The following is a 17,882-nucleotide window of genomic DNA, read 5'->3' on the forward strand; positions in this document are numbered from 1 at the left end:
TTTTTCTTCTTTTTTTTAAGATGTTTTATTTGTTTATTTGAGTGACAGGAAGAGTGAGAGAACGCAAGCAGGGTGAGGGGCAGAGGGAGAAGCAGAGTTCCGGCTGAGCAGGGAGGCCCACAGGGGACTCTATCCCAGGATCCTGGGATCATGACCTGAGCCAAAGGCAGATATTTAACCGACTGAGCCACCCAGGCACCCAAGTCAGTCTATATACTTTTGAATAAAAAGCTAATGTAGGTTTTCTGCTAAGTGTTTCAGTTTTCTGTGAAGCTTTTTCTGATTATGCCAAAGAAGCAATGTTATCAAGTTTAAATGACTTAGAGGACAGTATTGATTTTTTGCTACTGCAGACTTCTGAAGGTGATTGAATAATTTTAAATCACGGAAGTTTAACTCCCCCGTTCTTCTCGTCTGAGGGGAACATGTGGAAACAAGACCCTAGACCACTGTGGGATTTGTTGTTGTGGGCTCCTTCTGTTGTAGTATGAACACCCTATATGTGTAGTGACAATGTGTTTGCTATAAATGCTCAGCAGAGAAGGTCAGTATGGATATTACCTAGTCTCTATATTTTCTGTCCTTTGGAATACGGAGGCACTGGCAGGTACAGGCTTGTCTTTGACCTTTGATTTTTATCCTAGCACTCAAGCATATGTGAGGTGTCTGGTTCCTGGTGTTTCTATCTGTTCCACTGAGATCTACCATGAAGAACCAAGAAAGCTGATTTTCAAATAAGAGGATGGGACTCCTACATTAGTTCACAGTTGTGACTATGTATGTGTCATAGAAGACAGTGGTCTTTTTTAGTAGAAAGTGAGAGCATTCTGATCGCTATTTTAGTCCTCCCTGGCCATAGCATATCTAGTGCTATTCTTTTTTTCCTAAGATTTATTTATTTCAGAGAGAGCGCGCGTGCGCGTGTGTGTGTGTGTGTGTGTGTGTGTTTGCGCGTGTGCGTGCACATTCACGAGTGGGGGGAGGGGCAGAGGGAGAATCCTGGAGCAGCTCTCTGCTGAGAGGGGAGTCTGACATGGGGCTCAATCCCAGGACCCCGAGATCATGACCTGAGCTGAAGTCAAGAGTCCACTGCTTAACCAACTAAGCCACATAGGTGCCCTGTGGCTATTCTGAATACCAGAAAAATTAACCATTTTGTGTATCATTTGTTAGATCAATAATCTGGGTCAATAATGTGTGTAGACAGAAAACTACATATCTATATATGTCTCAATAAACTTGGGTGTAATTTTGGTGTGAGGCTCACATTTTACGTTTATATAGCTGAAGTATATAAAAATAATGTAGTGGGAAGCCTGAAAGTCCATAGTGGAGAGGACTTCATAAATATGGTTCTTCTTCTGTTGCCTGATTTGGAGTTCAATGGAAAGATCAAATGGGATTTAGACAGGAAGCCTGTGCAGAGAGATAAAGCCTGTATCCCCTGAGGTTTATTCTCACTTGTTTATTAATTGTCTAAGGCCCTCATCAGTCCCAACAGGAGTTAAGATAGGAGATAGCAGGAAAGGAGCCTCTGTCACAAGCTAAAGTAGGGCCAGAGATCTCTGAATGATGGCAGGATTTGGTCAGAGAGACTCATCGTTTTAACACAGAAATTGGAGCCCAGACTTAACTCTGAAGTCACCAGGGTAGGAGAGGCAGACTGCCATAAAATCACACGACGTGGGGTGGAAAGAATTTTGATGTCATCCAGTTCAACCTCTCCCAAAGTACAACAATCTTCTTTATAGCATTTGTGGTCATATTTTGGGGGTGGGGGTGGGGGTGAGTGGGGCAGTTTTATTGAAGTATAACTTAGACACAGTAAAATTCACCTTTTTAATGTACAGTGTGCATTATTATGAGTTTTGACACAGTTGTGTAGCTATAATCAGTATATAAAACAGTGCATCTTCATGTCCCTTTGTAGTCAAACTGTTCTCCTTACGCTCAGTCCCTGGCAACTGCTAATCTGTTTGATGTCCCTACAGTTTTGTCTGTTCCCAAATACCATGTAAATATAATAGTATGTAGTCTTTTGAGTCTGGCTTGTTTCAGTTAGCATGATGTATTTGAGATTCACGTATGCTGTTGTGTGTATTATCTTATTCTGACCTTGATTCAGACTTACTTAAATCAGCTTCTTGGCCAGAAGACTCATGGCTTTGGAAGCACAGATTCTAACTGCAAAGAGCAAGGGACCAAGTTCTTGGAGGATTGTATCCCCTTTATCCCTGGGTTTCTTCCTTTTTTAAACAATTTTTTTTTTAAAGATTTTTAAATTTTATTTGTCAGAGAAAGAAAGAGAGCACAAGCAAGGGGAGGGGCAGGCAGAGTGAGAAGCAGACTCCCCACTGAGCAAAGAGCCCTAATGCAGGACTCGTTCCCAGGACCCTGGGATCATGACCTGAGCCGAAGACAGAGGCTTAACCAACTGAGCCACCCAGGCATCCCCTGGGTTTCTTCCTATTGTGAGGAAAGACTGTCCTCACCCTCTGAAATACAGCACCAATTTCAGAGTATTTAAATATTAGAGGGAAAATTTCCCCCCACTGGCTATAGGGGGATTTTGGGCAACGTCATAAGCCATTGCTTGATAGATGTTGGCGAGAATGTCCTCTGTTTGGTGTTGGTGCTGCCTCATCATAGTCTCTTAGAATGTTAGAGCTCAAAGGGAACTTAGCAGTCATCTAGGCCAGGGCTTCTTAACCACAATTCTATTTTGACCAGAAAATTCTTTGCTGTGGGCATCTGTTCCGTGCAGTGGTATGTTTAGCAGCATCTCTGGCCTCTACCCACTGAATGCCAGTAGCAATCCCAATCAGGAAAATAAAAAATATTTCCATCCCTCTCATGTCCCAGATATAGCTGTTTGATTTTTATGGCATTATACAGGCAGTTAATGCCCAAGCAGGACTGGACCCATGCTTCCTATGGTAGTCTTTTCATTGCATTGTACCATTCTACCTCGCTGTTTTTATATTTATTTTATAGTCTCAGAAGATAAGTTCAAGATTAGCATTTCTTTCTTTTTTTTTGAATTATAATTTATTATTTTTTATTATGTTCAGTTAGCCACTGTATAGTACATCATTAGTTTTTGATGTAGTGTTCAATGATTCATTAGTTATGTAAAGCACCCAGTGTATTTCTTAGTGCTTTAGCACTAACCATTCCTTAGTGGTGACACACTTGATACATAAATTAGCCATCAGCAAACATGGGCCTTTAGAGAACAAGTCCGCTACTGTAAATTCTGAGAGGCAGGTTTCTTTGTTAATATATTGTTAAATATCTATAGATTTTAAATGTTTATCATTCCATTTGATCATCTCCCAAGTCTATTAAGTCCTTACTATTTATTCCATTTTATAGATAAGGAAACAGAGGTACATGAAAGTTACAAGACTTGCCCAAATCACTTAGCCGGTTAGTGATGGAGCAGGGATTCAAATCCCAAGACAAATCACAGACCCTCAAAGTTAAAAGAAATCTCAGTTAGTCTACTAGGAGACCTGGTCATCTCTTCATACATACTGTCTTATTTAATCCCTTCAATAGCCTAAAAGGTAGGAGATTTTATCCTTTTATAGTTAAGAAAATTTAGACTTAGGTTGTGTAATCTGCCCAAAGTCATGCAATAAGAAATGAATCTTAGATTTGAATACAGATTATCTGAGTGCAAAGTTCATATGCTTTGCAACGCTACAGTGTAAAAAGGAAAAAAAAAAGGGTATAGGAAAAGGAAGAGATGGTAAATTAGGAAAGAGGAGAGAGGGTGAAGAGGAAAGATAGAGAAAAGACTGTAGTGAATGGAGGCTGGTAGGGGATCTTAGCACCTGTCTTGTCCATTATCCTGTGACCCTTGTCTCATTAGCTTCCCATTCTTAAGGCAGCTCATTCTTCATCTGAATTGTGTTTTTAGTCTTTGTTAATGTTTGGACTTCCAGCCAAGGCTTTTCTTCAAAATTAGTCTGTATTTTATCTGGTTATAATCTGTATAAATGTTAATCTACTTCTCCTCTGAGGTTAGACCTGGATTTTAATTCAGGGATAGCCACTTTTTAGCTGACTTACTTTAGACAAGTTACTTAAATTCTCGGAGTCCTCCTTTCTTGAGCTTGAGTTCCTGTGAGGAGGAAATGAAATAATTAAGTTCCCAGCCCAGGGCTTGGTAACCGGAGTTGATAAGGGAGGTCCTGAGTACTGTGGCTTGGTTCCGTGTTGTGATTACTTTATCACAGTACAAGAGAAATGAGGCCCATGCTTCTAAGATCTGAACTAGATTTGAAAAATCTCTTCTTTGAATCTGGTTGTGATCCCTTCTGGATCATCATGCTCCACTTGAAAAATTAACTTCCCTCCTTTCCTCCTGGTCAGGAATATCTCTTGGAGCCGGAGTTCTCTGCTTAAGTATATTGTGTTTGGGTAATTTCGTGTTTGTAAAACTTTCCATGAAGAGCATTAGCTCAGCTTTACCTAAGTAGGGCTGTAACTGGCTGTCAAAACAAGTGCAGACTGAGTCAACAGAAAGCACGTCCAGGAACAAAAAGCTATCCAGCCCTTTGTGGAAAGCAATTGCTTCTATTCTCCTGGGAATCTTTATTTTAAAATGGTCAGTTATTTGGCTGAAACACAATACCTAAAACACTTGTATCTTTTCCAGATAAAAAATCGTGTGAGTGTGCAAGAGATTTCCTTCCCATAACCACTGGATTCAAAACTGAAATTACAGCAGCAATGTGTTTGTGCTTTTGTTTTTATAATAATTAGTCTCCACCATGTACTGAACACCAAACAACACACAGTACATCCATTGCCCACCCTCAAAGAGGCCCGAAGAGGGGTGGGGATTGTGTATGTGTATGTGTGTGTGTGTTAATACATTCCTTGGTGAATATTTTCTTCAGTTCCAGACTTTAGTTTGAGGATGTTAGGAACTCTGAGAGTCTTCAGAGGAAAACCCCACATACCCCTCAAAATGATTGAAAGGCTGACTGCAGGAACCAAGAAGAAGGCCACTATCAGTATAGTACACGTTGTGTGCATCTGCATGTGATTATTTAATGAAGGGATGTTGGTTCACAGACAAGACAGGTGATAATAATGATCAAATACAGAACATGATGATTTTAACAGTTTACAGAGCATTAGAACCAGTTGGTCTTCAGTTCCATTAGGATAAAATAGAGGAAACTGCGGACGATTGTATGTGATTAGGACATCAAGAGTAAGTTGTGCAGAAATTTTGAATCCTGATATGTGACCAGGCTGTGATTAGATACTGCTGCAAAAGAAGGAGTGTTTCTCTCTGGGGATTCCAACCCATTATAAGATGAAGACAAATGATCTATTACTTCTTCAGAAAGTAAGTAGAGTGAGGTAGAGAAACGGACTGAGACCCTCATTTCTTTTGTGTGGTCTGAGCTTGCAGTGTGACTGAAGGCTTTGGAGGAAGAGTAGAGAAGGTGGAAGAGTTACTGAAACTGAAGGAGGGACCTTAGAGGGGCAAGAGGAGGGGAGCATGAAGAAGAAACTAAGAAGAAATCTGAGAGTTCACAGAGGGGGAGATGCTGTTAGGGTTATAGCACTTTTTACAGTCACTATTATTTCCATTTTCAGGATGGGAGCAGGCTCAGCACTTTGAGTAGCTTGCTTTAAGGTCATACAGCCAAGTCACAGACCCAGTATTCAAACCCTTGACCGTGTGACTCCAGAGTCTTAGCTTTCAAATGCCGCACCACACACAGCTCTGTTTATTTCTGTTATTTCCAGTGTTGCACATTTTACTTTTTTTTTTTTTTTGAGATTTTATTTTTAAGTAATCTCTACACCCAATGTGTGGGTCTCAGACTCACAACCCCCAGATCAAGAGTCACATGGTCCACCGACTGAGCCAGCTAGGCGCCCCCAGTGCCATACATTTTAAATGACCAATTAATGGTTATTGGATCAATTACTCAATTTATGGTTCAGTGGATGAAGGACGAGTTAGGACTCTGCCTTCTTGAATCTTGCTGCCTGTTTTGAGAAAGCCTCTCAGTTTCTGTAAGTTGGAGAACCACTGACGCCTATCAGTTTCTCTGTGCATCCCTTTTCCCTAATGCATGTATGTGTTAGGGGAGCTGGGGAGTGTGTGGGCGTCAAAGCATTTTCTTATGAATATTTGCAGAGTTGTGTACATTCCATCTCTAGTGCTATTTCTTCCCAACCAAGATGGAGACAGAAGTAGAAGGGAGAGAAGTTTATAAGAAAAAGCCTTTTTGTGCAGTAACTGGATGGGGCTCTGCAGGCACGAGTGGGGGAAGGGAGGTTATCATGAGTGTTTCATTTCAGTATGTTCCTTTCCCCTGCCAGCAGCACAGCTGCTCAGCTACATAAGCATGGCCATGGGCTGGATTTTAAGGGAATAAGGTCATTCTTTTGGCTTCATCTAACACATTTTTCCCCTCTCTAGAAACTTGATTATGAATCTTTAAAAAGTAGCTTTCAAACTCATAAACGTCTGAGGAACTGAGATCCTTGAAAATGTTTGCTGCTGGTGCTGGATGCCTGTACAAAAATGAACAGCAGAAACCAAAGAAATCTTTTAAAATGCAAAAGCTTGTTTGAAGGGGCCTTTGGATTTTTTTTTTTCCTCCCCTGTGAGCCAAGGGCTAACAGAAATTTCTGGTACTATCTGGGTCCTTGAGATCTAGGCTAGTGAGGGAGGTTATCTATAGAGGAGGCATACCCGAAGCTCCATAGTCAATTGCAGACCTGAGGCAGCCTAAGTATAAATATAAAAATATAAATAGGGTTTCCGAGACAGTTCTTGACATTACCCAGAAGTTCTCTTGCTTGCATGTGCAATGCTGACAAGTTGCCCCATACATGCACTCCCTTTACATTTGAATTTGTCCTGTTTTTGAAAGGATTGCCAATTAATTGCTTGAAAAAGAGAAGTGTGATGATGGTGCTGCTTACTTCCAGAATCTGGAAAAACTGATTTATAAAATCATCTAAGCAAGAGGATATAAACTGAAGAGCAGCCCTTTGAACAAAAGGTCTATGTGTCTACCACAGTAGACAAGTGTGCACAGGCAGACCGATAACGGTAGGCTTTTCCAGAGGAGGCCACCTGGTCTGCCGGGCCAGGTGCTAAATTCTCTCCCATATACTTGCACAGTAAGTCTGTGTCCAAGCACCCTCTCAGCACCATGTCAATTGTCCTCTGTTTGGGGGAGCCAGTCCAGCTGACCAACAAAAGGCCCCTTCTAAGTGCTGTGTTCTTAAAAGAGTTCAGAAAGTGTGGAGAAAGAAATGGGACTGGTTTCTCTCTAGTTCTGTGCTCAGTGGAAAGCAGATGACTACATAAAAAGTTTCAGCAGGGGCGCCTGGGTGGCTCAGTCGTTAAGTGTCTGCCTTTGGCTCAGGTCATGATCCCAGGGTCCTGGGATCAAGCCCTGCATTGGGCTCCCTGCTCGGCAGGAAGCCTGCTTCTCCCTCTCCCACTCCCCCTGCTTCATTTATTCATGAGAGAGAGAGGGGGTCAGAGGGAGAAGCAGCTTGGGGCTATATTAGCTCCATCTCTACTGATTTTTTAGCAGCCTGCCTATGGGGCATCATACAGATCTTTTTTTTTTTCTTTTCTTTTTTTCTTTCTTTCTCTCTCTCTCTCTCTTTCTCTCTCCGTGTTTCTCTCTTTCCCTCCCTCCCTCCTTCTCTCTCTCTCTCTTTCTTTCTTTCAAGAGAGAGAGCAGGAAAGAGGGGGAGAAGCAGACTCCCCACTGAGCAGGGAACCCGATTTAGGGCTCAATCCCAGGACCCCAAGATCATGACCTGAGCTGAAGGCAGATGCCTAACTGAGCCACCCAGGCACCCCCATACAGATCTGTTCTTGTTCCAGAATAGAAGTGTTCTGACCTTATTATTTAAGCTACTTTCTTGTAGAAAAATAGCCTTCCAGGAACATATTGCTAGTTTTTCCTTCTGGATATGCCTATTGAGCTTTACTAAAGACCATGCATATCCAGATGCCAGCTTACCATGAGAGGAAGAGGACTTGCTTCCTACTCTGGGAACACAGATGTAGAGAGCCTGGGATTGTTCTGCCTTGCTACTCCAAGTGTGGACCTTGATATTGCATAGAGCTTGTCAGAAATGTATATTTTTGGGGCTCCTGGGTGGTTCTGTTGGTTGATCATCCCAACTCTTGGTTTCAGCCCAGTCATGATCTCAGGGTCATGAGATTGAACCCCACATCAGGTTCCTTGCTCAGCAGGGAGTCTGCTGGAGAGTCTTTCTTTCCCTGTCCCCACCCCCCCACTTGCATGTGCACACGTACTCTCTCTCTCTCAAATAAAATATTTATTTATTTATTAAAGATTTTATTTATTTATTTGTCAGCACAAGCAGGGGGAGAAAGAGGCAGGCGGAGAAGCTGGCTCCCTGCTGAGTAAGGAACCCAATGCGGGACTCGATCCCAGGACCCTGGGATCATGACCTGAGCCAAAGGTAGATGCTTAAGTGACTGAGCCACCCAGGCATCTCAATAAATAAATCTTTAAGACAAGAAGAATGTGTATTTTCAGACCCAACCCAAGGGTACTGAATTAAAATCTGCATTTTAAATAGATCACTAGGTGATACCTATGCACCTGAAAGTAATTCAAGTTAGAGAAGCAGATTTAGAACCAAGAGGTCTGAGGTGGAGTCAAGATGCTGCTGGCCTGAGGACTACACTTTTAGTAGCAAGACTGTAACAGAGTATGGGATATGTTCCACTGTAATTTATACAAATCTGAATTGATGACTACTTTTCTCAAGGCCCAGTTAACTGTGCTTTTTTGGGCTATAAAATTTCGTTTATTTTCTTTTTAAAGATTTATTTATTTGAGAGAGAGCACACACGTGAGTGGGGGGAGGGGCAGAGGGCTATGGAGAGAGAGAGAATCTCGAGCAGATTGCCCGCTGAATGTGAGCCCTACTCTGGGCTGGATCTCACAACCCTGAGATCATGACCTGAGCTAAAATGAAGAGTCAGATACTTAACTGACTGAGTCACCCAGGGGTCCCAGTGTGGATTATTTTCTGTTTGAAATTTCTCTTACCAGTCTGTCTGGTTGACTTAAAAAAGAAGCTGTTTAGACTCTCCCATATCCACTTACATAACTGCCATTTCAGGCAAGCCTTGATGACTTTTGGTCTACTGGAACAAGTTTTATATTATGTGATTTAAATAGCCTCAATTTTTTTTTTTTAACTTTTAAGAAGGAGTGATAATTCTCTACCTACCAACATTACAAGAATTTTGTTACAATAGGGGTGCCTGGGTGGCTCAGTCGTTAAGCATCTGCCTTTAGCTCAGGGCATGATCCCAGGGTCCTGGGATCAAGCCCCACATCAGGCTCCCTACTCTCTGCTGGGAGCCTGCTTCTTCCTCTCCCACTCCCCCTTCTTGTGTTCTCTCTCTCACTGTCTGTCTCTCTGTCTGTCAAATAAATAAAATCTTAAAAAAAAAATATTTTTTTTTACAATAAAAGGAAGTATTAGGCTTCAGACAACTTTGAAAAGAGTAGAAACATTAAGTAAATATCATTTGTTTTCTTTTAAGATTTATTTATTATTTTAGAGAGAGAAAGAGAGCATGAGCAGGGGAAGGTGCAGAGGGAGAGGGAGAGAGAGAATCTGCAACAGACTCCCCACTGAGCATGGAGCATGACCCTGAGATCATGACCTGGACCAAAATCAAGGGTCCACAACTTAACTGACTGAGCTACCCAGGTGCTCCTAAATATCACTATTATTACTACTGCATTTTATTCTCTGTTGTTTTCTGTACCAAACAAGATAATCTCTCTGCTGAGTTCTATATGTTGCCAATGAAAGTGTCTTCTGCTTTCAATTCTTTAATAAAAATATTTTTCGTCCAAAAATACTGTCTTAATTTTTAAAAATAGGTAATATATGCCTATGGCAGAAAAAAAAGGTACAGCAGGATATACAGTGAAAATTAAATGCCTCTTCTATCTCCAGCCACCTCCTTCCCCTGTGCTGAGACAACCATTGTTATCAATTTCTCATATATATTCTCAGCGAATTGTATGCAAATATAAGCATATAATTGTATATTCTCTTTTAAAAGTTGGAGGACACATATTATTCTGCATCTTGCCTTATTCAGTTAATATATCTTGGAGACATTTTCATATCCATTTATATCATTACCTCAATTTTTTTGATGGTCACATAGTAACCTTCTGTGTGGGTTAACCATAATATATTTGCTACTGTGAACTTTTAAACTATTTATGTCTTTATATTTACAGTGAATTTCTTGTAGGCAGCATATATGTTTTCCTAATCAGATCATCTCTGCATTTTGATTGGGTCTCTTTCAACCATTTACATTTAGTGTAATTACCAGTACAGTTATGACAATCATTTTGTGTATTTGTTTCCTATTTGTTACATCTGTTCTTTGTTTTTTGTTTTGTATTTTTTTTTACCTTTTTTTGGATTGGATTTTTTTATGATTCCATGTTATCTTTGTTGATTTTTTAGCTATAACTTTTTGTTTTGTTAGTTGTTGCTTTAGGGTTTATAGTGTACATTTCTAGTTTATTATAGTCTACCTTCAAGTGATAAGATACTACTTCCCCTGCCTTAGAATACTTCCATTTCTCCTCTCTGTCTTTATCCTATCAAGTCATATACTTTGTCTACATATGTTATCAATTCTATTATATATTATTTTTGCTTAGACAGTAAATTATCTTTTAAAGATTTTAAAATCTTAATTATAAAAAATCTTCTGTATTTACCCATGCAGTTACTACATGGTGCTCTTCATTTCTTTTTTAGATCCATATTTTCATCTGGTGTCATTTTCCTTCTGTTAGTATATTCTTCAGCTTTATTTCAGCTATCGTACTTTGGATACTGCTGAGATGGAGACTGTGTTTGATTTATATCCCACGAACTATATAGCATTATGACTAGTGTCAGCACATGATCCACATTGGTTTGTGATTTGCTCTATGGACTCTAGCAGAGCAAATTTTAACTCAGCATTTGTCTCCTAAACCAAAGGCAGCCAGAGTCTTTGTTGCTCACAGTGATAGTATGCTGTGACTTCTAGAGCACGGACAGGAAACTTTTCCATATATTCTAAAGCCAAAAAAAATTTCATAATTTACTCTAACATTTTGGAGCATTTCCAGTTGTAGATCTTGGCTGTCCAACATCCTTGTTGCTACTTGCTTTTCTTTCTGAGTTACATTTTTTGGGAAAGGAGTTTGGTCTCATATTTTCTTTTTTAGGATCTGAAGTTAGGGGTGGTCACTAGAGTATACCGGCTCTAATCTGTGATTTACATACATTTATATAAGCTCAGCTTCCAGCAAAAATGGCCTTTTTGGAGTTCTGAGCTGGTGTGAGGATGAGGGGAAACAATCTATTTGTATCTTTGTTCTGTCATTTCTACTTGGTTGGCCCCCTCTTCTGTTACCTCTCCCTTAAACCAACATTCAATTTGATGTTTCTTTTATTTGTGAAAGCTCATTAAGGTCATATAATATGTGATTATTTTAACTTGTTCCATTATTTATTCAATGTATAGCTACTAAAAAATATTCCAAAAATTGTGTGAAGCACTGGAAATAGCCAAAAAGAACTGGACACTGAAGGGATGCCTGGGTGGCTCAGTCAGTTGAGTGTCTGACTTTGGCTGAGGTTATGATCCCACTACATTTAAATCTTATTTAAAAAAAAAAAGAATTGGACACTGTAGTTACCCATTAAAAATTCATAGTTCTTGGGGCACCTGGGTGGTGTAGTCAGTTAAGTGTCTGCCTCTTGGTTTCGGCTCAGGTCGTGATCTCAGGGTTGTGAAATCGAGCCCTGCTTCAGGCTCCACGCTCAGCTTTATTTGAATATCTGAAGTGTGGTGTCTGCTTCAGATTCTCTCTCCCTTTGCCCCTCCCACTTGTGCATGCTCTCTCTCTCTCTCTCTCTCAAATAAATACACGAATCTTTTTTTTTTTTTAAGACTTTCTATTTATTTATTTGACAGAGAAAGAGAGCACATAGCTTGGTGAGTTTCCAAAAAGATCAGAGACTTCTCAAAGCATCATATAAATTATTCACTAATTTTGGGGTGCCTGGGTGGCTCAGTCGGTTAAGCGTCCAACTCTTGATTTCAGCTTAGATCATGATCTCAGCGTTGTGAGATCAAGCACCCTGTCAGTCTCCGCACTGGGTGTGGGACCTGATTAAGATTCTCTCCTCCCTCTGACCCTCCTGCTCTCTAAAAAAAATTTAAATCATTCACTAATTTAAATTGGAGCTCCCTCTTAGGTTTCTTTCTAGATACCATTTACTCTTACAATAAAATAGGTGTATGAATTAGTTGACTGAAGCTGGCTACTTAGCGTACTAACTTGATGTGTGATTGTTATGGAGGGAACTGGATTCAGTGAAGAATTCTCTTCTCTCTGCAGGAAAGGCAGTTGATGGTTTCTCATTTTTCAAATGTAAGGCACAGCAGCATGAGCTATTTATAGACTTACTTCCCCCCACAGACTGAATACAATAGAAGCCTGAAATCAAATGATGACCAGATGTGCCCAGGCATCCCTCAGTTTGTATTTAGAAGTTGGAAAAGGCAGAGCCCCTGGGGAGTTTTTCTCTGGGCAGAAGCAGATGGACTCACTCTTAAGATCATTTTCTATATACAAACAGCCCCTTACATCTGGTCCCCAGGAGTGGAAGAGGTAAATAGAAGAGTGTGTTAAAATCTTTTTTTCTTGCTTCTCTTCCTAGAAGTGGGGGATATTCTTTTGTCAGTCATTTCATTGATTCTTATCTCAGTAGTTACACAGATAAAATACAAATGTTTTATAGGGATATGTGCTGAATTGATATAGGAGGAAGAATTAATATAGCTTCCATACAGCTGGTAGAAGTGGTTCTGATCAGATGAGAAGAGATCTGACAGGAATGGGAACCCCTAATTACTTTTTCCCCTTTACTATTCCTCCCTTATTAAACTAACCCCATGTTGTTTGTGGTGGTGGTAGGGTTTAAAGCACAAACATGTGGTTTCTGGTTAGTGTTGCTTTTCCTTTTTTTCCACATCAGAGATTTTAAGAAAATAGAAGCAACTTCCTCCTTCAATAAGCATCTGGAAATATTCTTATGTAGTTTAGAGATTTGATTTCAGGGTTTGGAAAAGTTGCATTTAATTTTGGAAGACATTCTCATGACCAACTCACTTAAGTGGGAGGTGAGAAAAGAAAGTATCATTTTTTTAAAGATTTTATTTATTTCAGAGAGAGAGAGAGCACACAAGCACAAGTGGGGGGAGGGGCAGAGACAGAGGGAAAAGCAGACACCCCACTGAGCAGGGAGCCCTACGTGGGGCTTGATCCCAGGACCCTGGGATCATGACCTGAGCCAAAGGCAGACACTTAATCAACTGAGCCACCCAGGTGCCCCAAGAAAATACCATTTCTTGAGAACCTACACTGTTCTAGGTACTGAACTGAGTGCCTGACTTATTTTCTCATTTACTCTTCACAACAACCTTGTAAAGTGGATTATTATTATCTCTACTGCAGAGACCTGAAAACTGAGGTTCAGAGAGGTTAGGTAACTTGACCATGGCCACACTACTAAGAGGCGGAGCCCAGACTGAAACACAGATCTGCTGCCTCCAAAGCTGTTGTTCTTTCCACTACACCCTGCTGCCCACTATGCGAGAGAACTCCTCCTATATGCCTACCTCTTACGTTTGAAATGTGATATGAATTAGCTTACAAATAGAAAAATTTGGGCTGTTAAAATTTGCATTTATTGTAGGAAAGGACCCCAAAGTTATGAATAAGGAACATGTGTCTTCAAGCCTTCCTATTGCTGCCTCTCTCTGAGATATGGAAACCCCACCTATTTTTATTTTTTTTTTTTTTTTATTTTTTTTTAAAGATTTTATTTATTTATTTGACAGAGATAGAGACAGCCAGCGAGAGAGGGAACACAAGCAGGGGGAGTGGGAGAGGAAGAAGCAGGCTCATAGCAGAAGAGCCTGATGTGGGGCTCGATCCCAGAACGCTGGGATCACGCCCTGAGCCGAAGGCAGACGCTTAACCGCTGTGCCACCCAGGTGCCCCAAACCCCACCTATTTTTAATTTTGTATCTGAAGCAAGTGCTTGCCTATAGGTGCAGTCAGGATGTTTTGTTCTAAATCCTCTGAATAGCCATAAATGACCCCACCATGAGACAAAAGAAATAGCTCACACTTCATAGCAAAGAGATGCTTTAATTCACCTCTTCTAACCAGGGGCCAGGTGGACTCGAAGTGGACTTTAAAAGTGATGAGGTGTAGCCAAAGGTACCCATGAAGGGGACTGGGATCTGTGCACTAACCCTGTCAGCTGTTGTGCTCCTTTTCCTTCCTGACACAACTCAGCATTTCCTGGTACTTGGGTATTATTATTATTATTATTATATTATTATTATTATTATTATTATTATTGCTACTACTATTATTATTTTTGGAGTAGGTTTCTTATCTGTGAAGATACCACGTGGTGTCCACTTTCATACTGGGGAGGGAAAGAATGAATGCAGGATCTCCAGATTGAATTCAGAAGAAAATATCTTAATATGTATATATATATATATTTAATTAAATGAAATCCTACATAGTTATATAGGTTTATCCTAAATTCCACCAGTTTTAATTTCCAAGTATTCATTTTTCAGCAGAGATAAACCTCATCTCAGTATTTTTCACATAGAAGCATTTATGCACCAGAGAGAATGAATCTCTTAGGCATTTTTCAGCTCTCTTAGGATTCTTAGAAGTTTATTAACCACACTTCATTGAAAATCAGTCCCAAGTTCCTGACTGGCGGGTTTATTGTCAGTTCCTCTCTTTGTTGTCACCAGCAGGTAATTGTTGAACTAAGCACTCACCACTGTCAAGTTGTCTTCCATCATCTTTTTTATCTTTTGCCTACACTTGAGTAAGTGGCAATGGTAACCCTGAGATAGTCCCAGGGCTGTTGGCTGAGGTTGGAGTCATGCTTTGTTTATTTGGTTGAGGTGACTTAATATGAAGGGTTGAGGTGCAACAAGTGCCCCACACCCGAGTGGTTGGAGATCTTGTGATTTTTTTTTTTTAAGATTTTATTTATTCATTTGACAGAGAGAGAGGGAGAGCATAAGCAGGAGGAGCAGTAGGTAGAGGGAGAAGCAGGCTCCCTGCTGTGCTGGGAGCCAGATGCAGAACTCGATCCCAGGACCCTGAGATCATGACCTGAGCTGAAGGCAGATGCTTAACCGACAGCCACCCAGGCGCCCCTGAGATCTTGTGATTCTAACATGCAGCTTTTCTCTTCGCAAACTAGTGTTCAGGGTTGGAGGAGGGAAGTGTGGCTCGAGAGAGAAGGGCCTGTGCCAGTGGGATGCATGAGACAGATGCTGTGCAGATCAACACAAATCTAACCTATTTAACTAGGCCTCGGATTCCTGGGAATGAAATGGGCTTCAGCAGGGCTGGCTGAACCCAACTTTGAAACCGGAACTGTCTTGAGGGCCCAGTTCATTTGCTTCCTCAGCATTAAGATTGGTCTCTAGAGACCTATTCAGACTAAACAATACTAAAAACAGGAAATTTGTTCCTAGCAGCATGGTTGCAGGAAAACTTTTTCTACTTAGGCAGGAATGAGAGTTAAAAACAAACTCCATCTTCCAGGCTTACTTATTTCTAGGATAAAAATATTAACAGCTCAAACAACTTGAAGCAGCTTCATCTTACTTGACTGCCTTCAGATGCTGCTTGATGGGACCTGTTACAAAAGGTGGTAAAGAGCCTTTGTGAACACATTAAAAAATATGAAAACAGTGCTGTGCGGAAGATATTAACCTGGTGATGTTCATCTTGGTTAAAGATCAAATATGCAGAATTAATGCAGGGAGGATTTAGAGGAGACCTAGAGAACAGCATCATTTAATTTTACTCAGCACACATTTATTGCGCACATTTTGGATTCAATCCATACATAATGTATTCATTTATTCAGTCAGTGTTAACTGAATGTGTACTGCGTGTTGTACATGGGTGCCGTGTTCCAGCTGCAGCCTTAGAAGTGTGATGTTCTCTTTCCTTTTTAGAACCGCAGGGCCCACTCAGGTTTCTTTGTCACACTCAGCTCAGGGCATCCCTAGATCTAGGGACCCAACTTCTGGGACTGTTGCTCTTTTGCATAATTTGCTGCTGAGGTTAGTGAGGGTGGACAAGGGACGTTTAAGAAGAGACAAGGGACAAAAAGGAAGCTAAAATCTAGGGAGGAAATGTTCTTTTCTTCCTTCCTGCTGTGATATCACTCTGCCTAAATAATCCAGTGTTGAGGAAGGCTTCTGAAGCCCTCTGTGAACACAACCTGACTCATTCTGTCACCCCAGCCTCTGTTTACAGTCCTTACTCTGGCTCAGTAGATGTGTCATGAACAAGCTTCTGCAGTAGAACAGATTGTGTGGTCAAAAGATTCTTTGGCATATGTGTGTCATCACTTTCTCCTGGTGAAAAAACAGAACTACTCTTTTTGAAACTTTTAATTGAAATATACATAGAGAAAGATGCATGTATTATAAGTGTACAGCTCAAATTTTCTACCCACTTGGATTTTCGCAAGCTGAGCATATCTGTATAACCAGCATCCATATCAAGAAATAGAAGCTAACTAGCCCCTCAGAAGTCCCACTTGTGCTCTATTAAAATACACTTTAAAGCTCTTTCCTGGGGCTTTTTTCCAGTGAATGCTCTGCAGTGTTTGGAGGTGAGCTGTTTGAGGATAGGTCTTTCATCTTGGCTCAAGTGTGACATTCATCACGCTGCTTCCTAGTAGACCCGGTAGAGGTCTTGTAAATATTAGTGAGCATAGTCTCTGCCTTTCTTCAGTCCCTATAAATGCTCCAGTGTCACAATGATAGAGTTTGGTTGCAGGAGTTACTCTTACATACAATCTTAGAGTTTGCCTGGCAAAGAGAGGATGAAACACCAGCAAGTGGAGACCCTGTGCAAAAGAGAAATCAGAATGGTCTCCTAAAAGTGCCTAAAAATACAAGTGGATAGAAAGTTTGGACATAGGTATAAGTCCCCCTTCTATCCCCAACTTGCTACATGACCCTGACCAAATTACTTCTCTCTGGATATCAGTAGTGTCACTACTTAACCTGCTGAACTGTGAATCTAAAAGATATCAGGCCAAACCCAGCCCTTCCTTCTGCTCGGCCTTCCCTTCTTTTTCTGACTTTCAGGACTGTATGTGGGCTCCTTGAACAACCTTATGCTGAGACCTGAGGTCCAAGACAATATGCTTCTCCCCCCCCTTCTGTTCAATTTCTCTTTATATTATGCTTTCTTTATGTGGGGTTTTTACGGAATTAGACTGAGAGCTGTCAGTATCCTACCAACCTCCTTACATCTAGCCCTGGGCTAGTTTCTAGCTATAGAGATGGATTTTACTTTGTTCTTATTTTGTGTTACATTTATAAAATATACTGAAAGCCAAAAAGTGCATTTCTTTACCAAATGTGTATGTCATGTAGAACATCTTTAAAATAGAGTAGATCCAGGGTGACTGGGGGGCTCAGTTAAGTGTCTGACTCTTGATCTCAGCTCAGGTCTTGATCTCAGGGTCATGAATTCAAGGCCTGCATTTGGCTCTCCGCTGGGTGTAGAGCCTACTTTAAAAAATAAAATAGAGTAGGTCAGTGAATGAAATTTTAGTATATTTGCTGTTCATCATCCCTCATCATTTTTGTACTAGTCAAGTTGAGTACAGGTCATATTTAGTGGTTGTATTATAGTCCAGCATTGTGAGTTACTATGCAC

At 40.7% G+C, this 17,882-nt stretch overlaps 1 protein-coding gene across 6 annotated transcripts in view; it reads left to right on the forward strand.

Annotated features, from left to right (window-relative positions):
* Positions 1-17,882, forward strand: part of STARD9 (StAR related lipid transfer domain containing 9) — a 123,855-nt gene that overhangs the window by 7,323 nt on the left and 98,650 nt on the right. The gene's annotated exons all lie outside the window — the stretch shown is intronic.

This window comes from Ursus americanus, chromosome 36 (genome assembly GCF_024610735.1).
Source record: "Ursus americanus isolate L20-20 chromosome 36, mUrsAme1.1.p, whole genome shotgun sequence".
Taxonomy (NCBI): domain Eukaryota; kingdom Metazoa; phylum Chordata; class Mammalia; order Carnivora; family Ursidae; genus Ursus; species Ursus americanus.